The following is an 8,751-nucleotide window of genomic DNA, read 5'->3' on the forward strand; positions in this document are numbered from 1 at the left end:
CCCCATTTCCAATGTCTGTCTTCATGAGACTCTGTCTCATCCTTTGCTGATTTTCCCTCTCAGTGTGACTTGGTGTCTTTCTATACTTCCCTGCCTCTGTCTGGTCTCCCCTGTCTGTTTGTCCCTCCCTCCATGCCTGGCTCTTGTTTCTGTGTGCTCCGTCTCTATTCACCACGGTGTTTACCTGTAAAATTCTCTGTTTCTGGCTTTCTGTCCTTTTTTGGTTGTCTGTTTCTGCCCATCTGGCTGTCCCTCTCTTGTCTCCAGGCATTTTCTTTGTGTCCCGAGCAGAAGGTGCTGTATCTGGCAGGGTCCCAACAGGAAAGCAGATTCACCTCCAGTTGATTCAAATGAAAAGGTATGAAGAAAGGAATCTTTCCAGAGTTAAGAGGAGGAACTGGGAGTGTTAAGGCACCAGAGACAAGCAACATGGGATGCCATTACCACCCAAGGTCTGAGGGGTCAAGGGTGCAAAAGTGCTGTGTGAATCCCGTGAAGGTGAGAACCTGGGGGGAGGGGCTGCCCTGCAGGAACTGTAGTCTTGGGGAGATGGAGCCACACAAGAAGTGTGAGACTTCCACCCCCAACTCCCTGCTGTCTGGACCCCCACTGTCTGGACCCAATAGGAAGCCAGAGGACTCAGACTCTCCTCCCCGGCACAGAGCAGAGCAGAGCAGAGAAGGGTAGAGAGAAGACAGGCTGGGTGCCAGGGACAGACAGGAAAACCAGCATACTGGGTGCCCTCCTCAGAGTCCCAGCTGAGCAAACCCTTTGGTCGTTAACCTCCAGGGAAGCCTCCTAAGCCCTCCAGGGAACCAGTGTCAGAGGACTGAAGTCAGAGTTCTCAACCTCGCTCTTTACTCTCAAGGCCATGCCTTTCTCAAAGCTCAAGTGAGAGGATGCTATAATCATCTGTCCTCTTACTCCCAGGCAATTCCTGCTTTGCTAGTGTATCAGTTAGGATTAGGTTTTTGCAAATGTCAGAAAATCCAAAACAACTGTTGCTTGGAACTTATAGTAGTTTATTTCTCTCACACATACAGAAATCCCATATATAGGAAGTTCAGAGTCAGGTGGGTAGGTTCACAAAGTCATTAAAGATCCAGGCGCCTGCTATTCCATTGCTCTATCTTCCTCAGTACATTGCTTCTACCATATGACTCAAAAGGGCTGTTCAAGCTCCAGCCATCCCACCTTCATCCCAGTGAGCAGCAAAAAGGAAACTCAAAGAAGGATTCTTTTCTTATTTGAGAAGACTTCCTGGGAGCCCCACACTCTTTCACTGACATATTATGGGCCAGAACCCGGTGTCATAGCCATTCCAAGATGCAGAGGAGGCTGGGAAATATAATCCTTATTCTGAGCGGAACAAAAGAATTGATGATTCCCTTACTAAGGAAGAGGAGGAGAATGGATACTAGCAGTTTCCACCATAACTAGAATGGCTGGTGCTGCAGGATTTGGAGACACGGAGAAAGCAGAGGGAGAGGGTGCGTGGAGCAAAGGATGAGAGAAAGGAAGACACTCAACCTCTCACCCTGTCCTTCTTTCCCTCAGGGACCTCCCCAACAGCTGCAGCTGGAGAGGACTTTCCTTCCCTTGTCTCACCTGCAGCCACTGTTCGCAGTTCTCACTGACACACTGAGCCAAAACCACCCCACATGGCCAAGACGGGCAGCCACTTTTCTGTTCTTCTTCCTCCACTTCTCTGTGCATGTGACATGACAGAGGTGCCCTCATGATGGAGAACTGCTCGTCTCCTAGATTTCCCAGCACCCCCTCCTCACCCTTGCTGCTCACAGCCTGGGTCCCCATCACTGGCTGTTTTGTTGCCAGCCTCCCCAGTGGGCTCCCTCATGCCCAGGCTGGCTGCCCTCTGTGGACATCGTTTTCCCTGTGGTCTCATCCAAGACCACGGCTTTAGAGACTCTATCACTTAAGACACTAAGATGGGATCTCCAGCCCTAACTTTTCCCTCCCGACTCACGTCAACAACCATTCACCTCCTCCCATCCTCACAGACACCTCAGATGAAACAGAACACAGGGTTCTGGCGCTCCTCCCCACACCTCCTTTTGTCTGCTCAGGAACTGGGGCTCACCTCCACCAAAAACTGCTCAAACCCTTCCCCCTTCTCCTCACCCGCGCCCTCCCCTGCAACCCATCAGCCAGTCCAGAGAGGCACACCCATCCCTTCTCCTCACTTCCACAGCTACCACCCCAGGTCAGTCTCCACTCCTGCCTCACCCCTGCTCAGCCCCCATCAGGCCCTGCTCCCTGCTCACCCCTTCCTCTCGGAGCAGCAGGGGACACTCTGGGAACTCTAATCACATGGGGTCACTCTTCTCTTCCCAATGACTCCCAACCTCACTTATAAGAGAAGCTCAACTCCCTGTGGCCAACAACATCCCCCCTACACATTCTAGGACCTCTCCCCTTCTCCCACTGCATCTCTACCACTCACCCCTGTCGTCACTATCTATTCTTTTCTTTTTTCTTTTTCAGTTCTGCAAACAAGCTAAGATCTTTCCTGCCCTATTACCTCTATACCCTCCGCCTCTTCTGCCTACTGTGCCCTTTCCTGCCCCTTCTTATCATACAAGTTCCATGTCCACGCCACGTTCTTGAGCAACCACCCCTTAGGCCCCTTGTTAATTTCCTTGCAAGTCTTTTGCAATTGTTCTGTGTGTTCACTGTCACTTCCCTACAGTGCAAAACCTAGCACCACGAGGGCAGGAAATGTGCCCGTCACCTCGTCACAATGGGTCCCACAGAGGCTGTGGCACATGCAAGATGTTCCAAAATTCTGCATTAGATCCTTCATCATGCCTAACCCACGGCCAAGGTGACTCCTGGCACTCAGCTAAGATGCTGTTGATCATTTAGTTGCCATCCTCACCCAGCCCCAAATATGCCCAGAATTTTCCAAGCCCCTCCAGGGGTCTTTGAGCTTGCTCTAGGCTGGCTCCCATGGAGCCAACTCTGCCTTCCCCGTCCCTTCTGCTCTCCCCAAGGACACCCTCCCCCCACCAACCCCAGGCACCCAGTTGCCAACAAGCCCGGAATAAAGCATCACCTGCAGAGCCCCTACTGCGTGCCAGCCACAGCCAGTCCTCACAGCCAGCTCCAGAGGATAAATAAGAAAAAGACTGGATTCTTTTCCAAATCATGGCCCCAAAAGATGAAATAATCTGCCCAAGACTGTACGGGTAAAGGGTCAAGTTGGGTTCAAACCCAGGGCAGTCTGACCTCATCTGCATCAGGTTGGCACATGCGGTGATGAGAAGGTGTTAAGCGCCCCCCCATAACATGCTCACCCCACCCTGACCCCCTATTTTGCCCTTCAGCCCTGGGGTTCCTGGGGTAAGGAGGCAGGGCCCCAAAAGTTAGAAAGTGTGGGCGGGGAAGGCCAAGGTGATGCAGGAGAGTCGGGGGTTTGGTCTTGGGTAGGGATAGAGCTCTGGCTTCAGGGGGGTGGGGGAAAGGAGGGAGCAGTAAGGGAAACGATGAACAGACAGGCTGATAGGGAGGTTGAAGCATCCCAAATTCTGAATGCCTCTGTCTTCTTGCCTTGCCTGTCACACAGCTCTGCTCCCGAGGTCTGTCATTTCCCCTTGGGCTGGGGAGGGAGGTGACCATTATCCATTCCTTGCGCACCAGCCTGCAGTCCCCCCACAGCCCACCTGCTAGGGAGAGGGTCCCCCGGAGCTGAAACATGCGAGCTGCGGAGAGAACAGGAGGGCAGGTCGAACAGAGGTGATTCTGTTCATCGTCAGGAGAGAAGGTGAGGAGAGAGGGCCCTGCAGCCGGGACCCAGGGAAACAGGAAGGTGCAGCAATGTCAGAGTGAGAACGTGGGGTGGGTGAGCCACGGCTCCTCTGCCTGACGGATGAGGCAGGCCCTGGCCCATGAGAGCAGGGCTCAAGAAGGACAACTGTCAGGAGAAGTGCCCCCACCCCAGTTTGGCCCAGCCTGGGAAGGGAAGTAGGGAGGGGCCCAGCACCAGGAGACCCTTTGTACTTTAGCAACAGAAAAAGTCCCACTACAATCCACAGCCTCCAGCTCCTAGACCTGTTGGGAATCGGCCCCCCTCCTTGAGCCTCAGGCCTGTAGGGTAGGGGCGGTGGGAGGTGGGGTGCCCTCCAGGCCCCCTCCAGGCACAGCTGAGGGGGGCCACAGACTCTTCTTCCAACTTCAGACCCTGGTCCCAGCCCGCCTGAAAGAGGACTACCCAGAACCGATGGGCCAGAGAGGTCAGGCCGCTCCCTGGCCTCCCTGAATGTTCTGCTGCAGGACGCCTCCCCTGCCCTGTCTGGGGGGTCTATCACCCCACCCCCAGCCACCCAAAGCGGCTCTGTGGTCCCCTCCCTGTCTTTCAGACACCCTCCTCCCATATGCATGAAGGGGAAGGTCACGGACACCAGACTCAGAAAACCTCAGTTCGAATCCTGACCTTGCTTCTCAGCAGCTTTGTGGCCTCGGGCAAGCCTCTTAGCCACTCAGAGCCTCGGTTTCCCCGTCTCTAAAAATCACAGACAGAAGAGCTAGATTCCCCTCATGATGTGTTAGCGAACATGAAGTGACAGGATGTCAGGATATGGGTGAAACCAAAAAGCTCCTCACTTTCTCCACGGGGCCCTTTTCCAGGGAGGGGAAGCCCTAGCGAGCTTCCCAAAGGAGGTGGCTGCGAAGGGCGCAGGTGCCAGTAGGGGTCGCTGTGAACGAGCAGGCCCATCAGGACCTGTCTGGGGCTGGGGGGAGCGGGGGCGGCCGGGCTGGAGGACAATGTGGTGTCTATGAGCTAACACCCACCCTATCTCTGGTCGCTCTCGGCCCAGGTCGAGATTTGGGGCGCACCTCCCGGATCTCTCCATCCCGAAGCCCCCCCCCCCACCCCGCATGACCTACCCCAGGGCGGGCTCGTCTCCCCTTGGGGGGCCAGGGCCAAGAATGGGCGCGTCAACTGGGGCAAATTAACACGTAGGAAAACACCCCAGCACCTGGAGAAACAGGAGCAGGGGCCGGGGGAGGGCGGCCAGAGCCTTGGAAGTCAGAACCCGAGCGGAGCGATAATTCACCCGAGTGTCCGCGGCCTCCCGCCCGCTCCCCACCCCCGCCGCTCAGCCTCCGGTTTCAAAGGCCCACAAACAGCACACTGTGCTGGTCCCGGCTCCCTCGCTAAATCTTCCTGTCTTCAACTTCTTGTAACTTGAGCCGGCAGCGCTGACCCTCCCTCGGAGGCCTGAGGGGTACTGGAAAAGGGGGGGAAGGCAGTGGGGAGGAAGGGGGCTGGAGGAGAGACCGGAGGGAGGGGCGGGAGGGGCAGGAGGGCCGCGGAGGGGAGGGGGATTCTGACCAGTCCCACTGAGGCCTCAGCCCTCACCCGTTCCTTCTCCACCGGGCAGCCTCTGGGCCCCATCTTTCTTCCACTTTGGGGCAGCGGAGTTGAGGGTGGGGGTCGTCCCCGTGGGGCTGATGTCGATGTCGCTGTAGAGAAAGCTTTGCTTCCACATGCACTGCAGCTTTGGAGTGTGTTTGTGATTCTAGATGCTTCTGAGCGGGAGCCCCGTGTGAGTATATATGTGAGTGGGAATGGGGGAGGCTGTTGTGAGCTCACAACCCAGCATGTGGAAAAGTCATTTTCTGGCTTGGGTTGGGGCAGACAGAGATGGGGAGCCAGGCATGCCTCCCCCTCCTTCTCTCACCCCTAGGGGACCCTGCAGTCACAGGGGAGGACCCTCCCACAGCCACTCCTGACCTGAGACAGTGCTCAGGCCCTCCACAGCCCTTCTGACAACTCAGGATGCAGGGAGGGTGGTCTTGAGGAAGCAACCCAGAGCGGGGACCCCCTTCCCTCTTTCAGGTTTCAGGCAGTGTGGCCCCTGGTGGGATTTTTGGTGGGAGGTCCTGCTTCAAGGCCTGGGGAGTTGAGGGAATCTCAAAACACGGGAACTGGAGGCTTCCAGAAGGCAGAGGACATTTAGTTAAGGGCTGGATGGGGGAAGGGGTCAAGATCTGAATGGTGGGGGGAGGGTAAGAGCAGAGGTGAAGGGAAGGGTGAGGGCTGCTTTTGAATGGGGGTGGGCAAGAGAGTAAGAGTGAGGTCTGAGGGGAAAGAGTTTTTGGATGTTACAGGTGGGGTTAGTGTAGTGGCAGGCCTAAATCAAGGGGTGCGCTGAGAGCTGGTGTTAGGATTCGGTGTAGGGAGCCTCGTTGGGACAAGGCATGGCGATAAGTACCGAGTTGTTTCATGCTGTCATCAATCAACAAATATCAGCTGAACCCCTCCCATATGCTGCGCCCTGTTCTACTTGCTGGAAATACATAGCAGTGAGCAAAACACAAAACTCCGACCCCTCCAAGGCAAACTGCCTGTGGTGGAGGCAGCTAATAAAACACAAAACCCGATAAATTGTGTGTTAGATGGTGGTAAACACTGGAGGCAAAGCTGGCAAGGGGGTAGAAGGTGATGGGGCATGTGCTGCAATTTTGAATAAGGCCTCACTGAGAAGGTGACATCTGTGTCTGAACCTCAAGGAGGTAGGGAAGGTAGCCAAGCAGGTGTCTTGCTGAAGAGCATTCTACGTAGAAGGAACAGCAAAAGCACGATGTCGATGTCTGCCGTTGAAGTACACGAGCGAGCGTGTTCAGAGTGGCTGGAGGGGAGGGGACCAGCATGGTGGCAGGCCGAGGTGAGGGCTAGGATCAGAGGAGGGATGTGCATCAGCTCTCTCTTCTCCCTCTGAGTAATGTGGAAACCAAACCTACAGAGGCAGAGGCCAGCACGAAGGATCCCGATTGAACGAAGAGGAGACCGCACTGGGGGCAAATGAAACAGAGGCCAGGGACCCTCAGCTCAGGCTGGGGCATCGAGCTTTGGGGCCTCCCCTGAGCTTAGCCTGTGCCCCCCCCCACAAAAGCATGAAGCACTACCTCACTAGGCACTTGTCTTCAAGAACTTTGTCATCCACCCCCCCCATTTGTTTGCTAATAAAAAGATGGGGGGAGTGCTGTCTGCCTTCTCGGGATCACTGGTGTTCTCCTTCCCCTCTCTCTCCTGCCTGCTTCCTCTCCCTCTCCCTTTCTCTCCCCGAGAGCTGATGCAGTTAATTGGAGCGTCTTGAAAGTGCACATTAACACACACAGAGCCAAGGAGACGTTTTGGCAGCGAAATATCATTATCACTTCTTGAGCTCCAGCCAAAATCCCCTCGCGGTCAAAACACAATTCTTTAAACTAAACAATTAAGGATTTGTGCAAGTGTGGCTGCCATGAGGTATCAGGCTGGGAGCGGCTGGCCCTGCCAGTGTCAGCAGAAGTTAGCAACCTGCTCCACGCTCCCAGCCAGGTGATGGGCCTGGGGACTCCCGGGAGGGAGGGTGCACAGCAGGCCCCCAGCAGAAGCCGGGGAATGGCCTGCCCCGTCCCCACAGCCGGCCAGCCACAGGGTGGAGAACCCCAAGGAAAATATGGCATCTAAGCCCACCCCCACCCCTCACCCATTATAGTTGCTCTGGATGGAACCAGAAGCCAGAGAATTCTGAAATGCCTGACCCTCAGGGCTCTTGATTCCCAGCTGCCACCAGTCCATCTTCAGAAGCCCCATGCCCTGGCACGAGAATCAAGGGGCTCCAGGGCACCCCGTGTTGCTGGGGCACTGAGGTTATTTCACTTTGGGACTTGGCTACGCTCCTCTGATTCCTGGTGCACTGTGCCCTGTGCTCCATCCCAGGGCCCTTGCCTCTCTGCCTGGAGCCTGAGCTCAGGCCCCCCCACTTCTGGCTCAACAGCCCAATAGCCCCACACACAGGGCCATGTGCACCACATGGCAGAGTCTGAAGCAGAGAGGTGCTGGGGCTGCCGTCCCACTTGTGCCGTTTCCACCATGCACGGACCTCAAGTAAGGACCCCGTGTGCGGTCGTGGGGCCACATCTGGGCTGTGAGTCTCACTGATGTGTTGCAGATCAACCCCGGTGATCTCAGGTGAGTCCCCGCCTCTTTCTGGGCCTCTATCCCCATGTCTCCACCATACGATCTGGGCCTGATAGTGAAGATGCCTTCCAGTTCACAAATGTGGGAGTCAAAATGATGATAGGCACCATCAGCAGGTCCGTGGGTGTGTTCAGGCAGCAGACTCAGAAAGCCTCCAAAAAGTTCCTCTTGCGCCATGCATCTCAGCTAACTGAGCCAGACCCTTGCCATGCCCCGGGGAAGGGGAGCTGGGGAGACCGGGGAAATTCCCTCTGTGGAATGTCTCGCTCTAGACTGTCAACAAAACCAGAGTCTAGTGAACCAAAGGCTAGAGCCAGACAGCCTGGGTTCAATCACAGCTCCCCACTCATTAGCTATATGACCTATTGCCAGATGCTTAGCCCCTCTGTGCCTCAGCTTGCCCATCTGTAAAATGGGGCTATCAATAGCACCCACCTCTTAGGGGTGATATGAGGATGAAATGAGTTCAAATATGGAAACCAGAGAAGTGCCTGCTTTATAGAAAGCCTTCAGTGAATAGTAGCTACTATTATTTCCATTTCTGTGGCTCTTCTAGTAAGAAACTATAGCAGCTTGTCTCTAAAGATGGCAGCTTAATTAACCATGCTTCCCTGCATTCATGTTCACATGCAGACCTCTCTCACATTAAAGCTTGGGCAGCTCAGGATAACCAATAGAAGGTGGCCGAAGTGACACTGCGTGACCCCCAGGGCTAGCCAGAAAAAGGTTTTCTGCCTGGATGTCTTGACAGGTTCACT

Source organism: Martes martes, assembly GCF_963455335.1.
Source record: "Martes martes genome assembly, chromosome: 6".
Classification (NCBI taxonomy): domain Eukaryota; kingdom Metazoa; phylum Chordata; class Mammalia; order Carnivora; family Mustelidae; genus Martes; species Martes martes.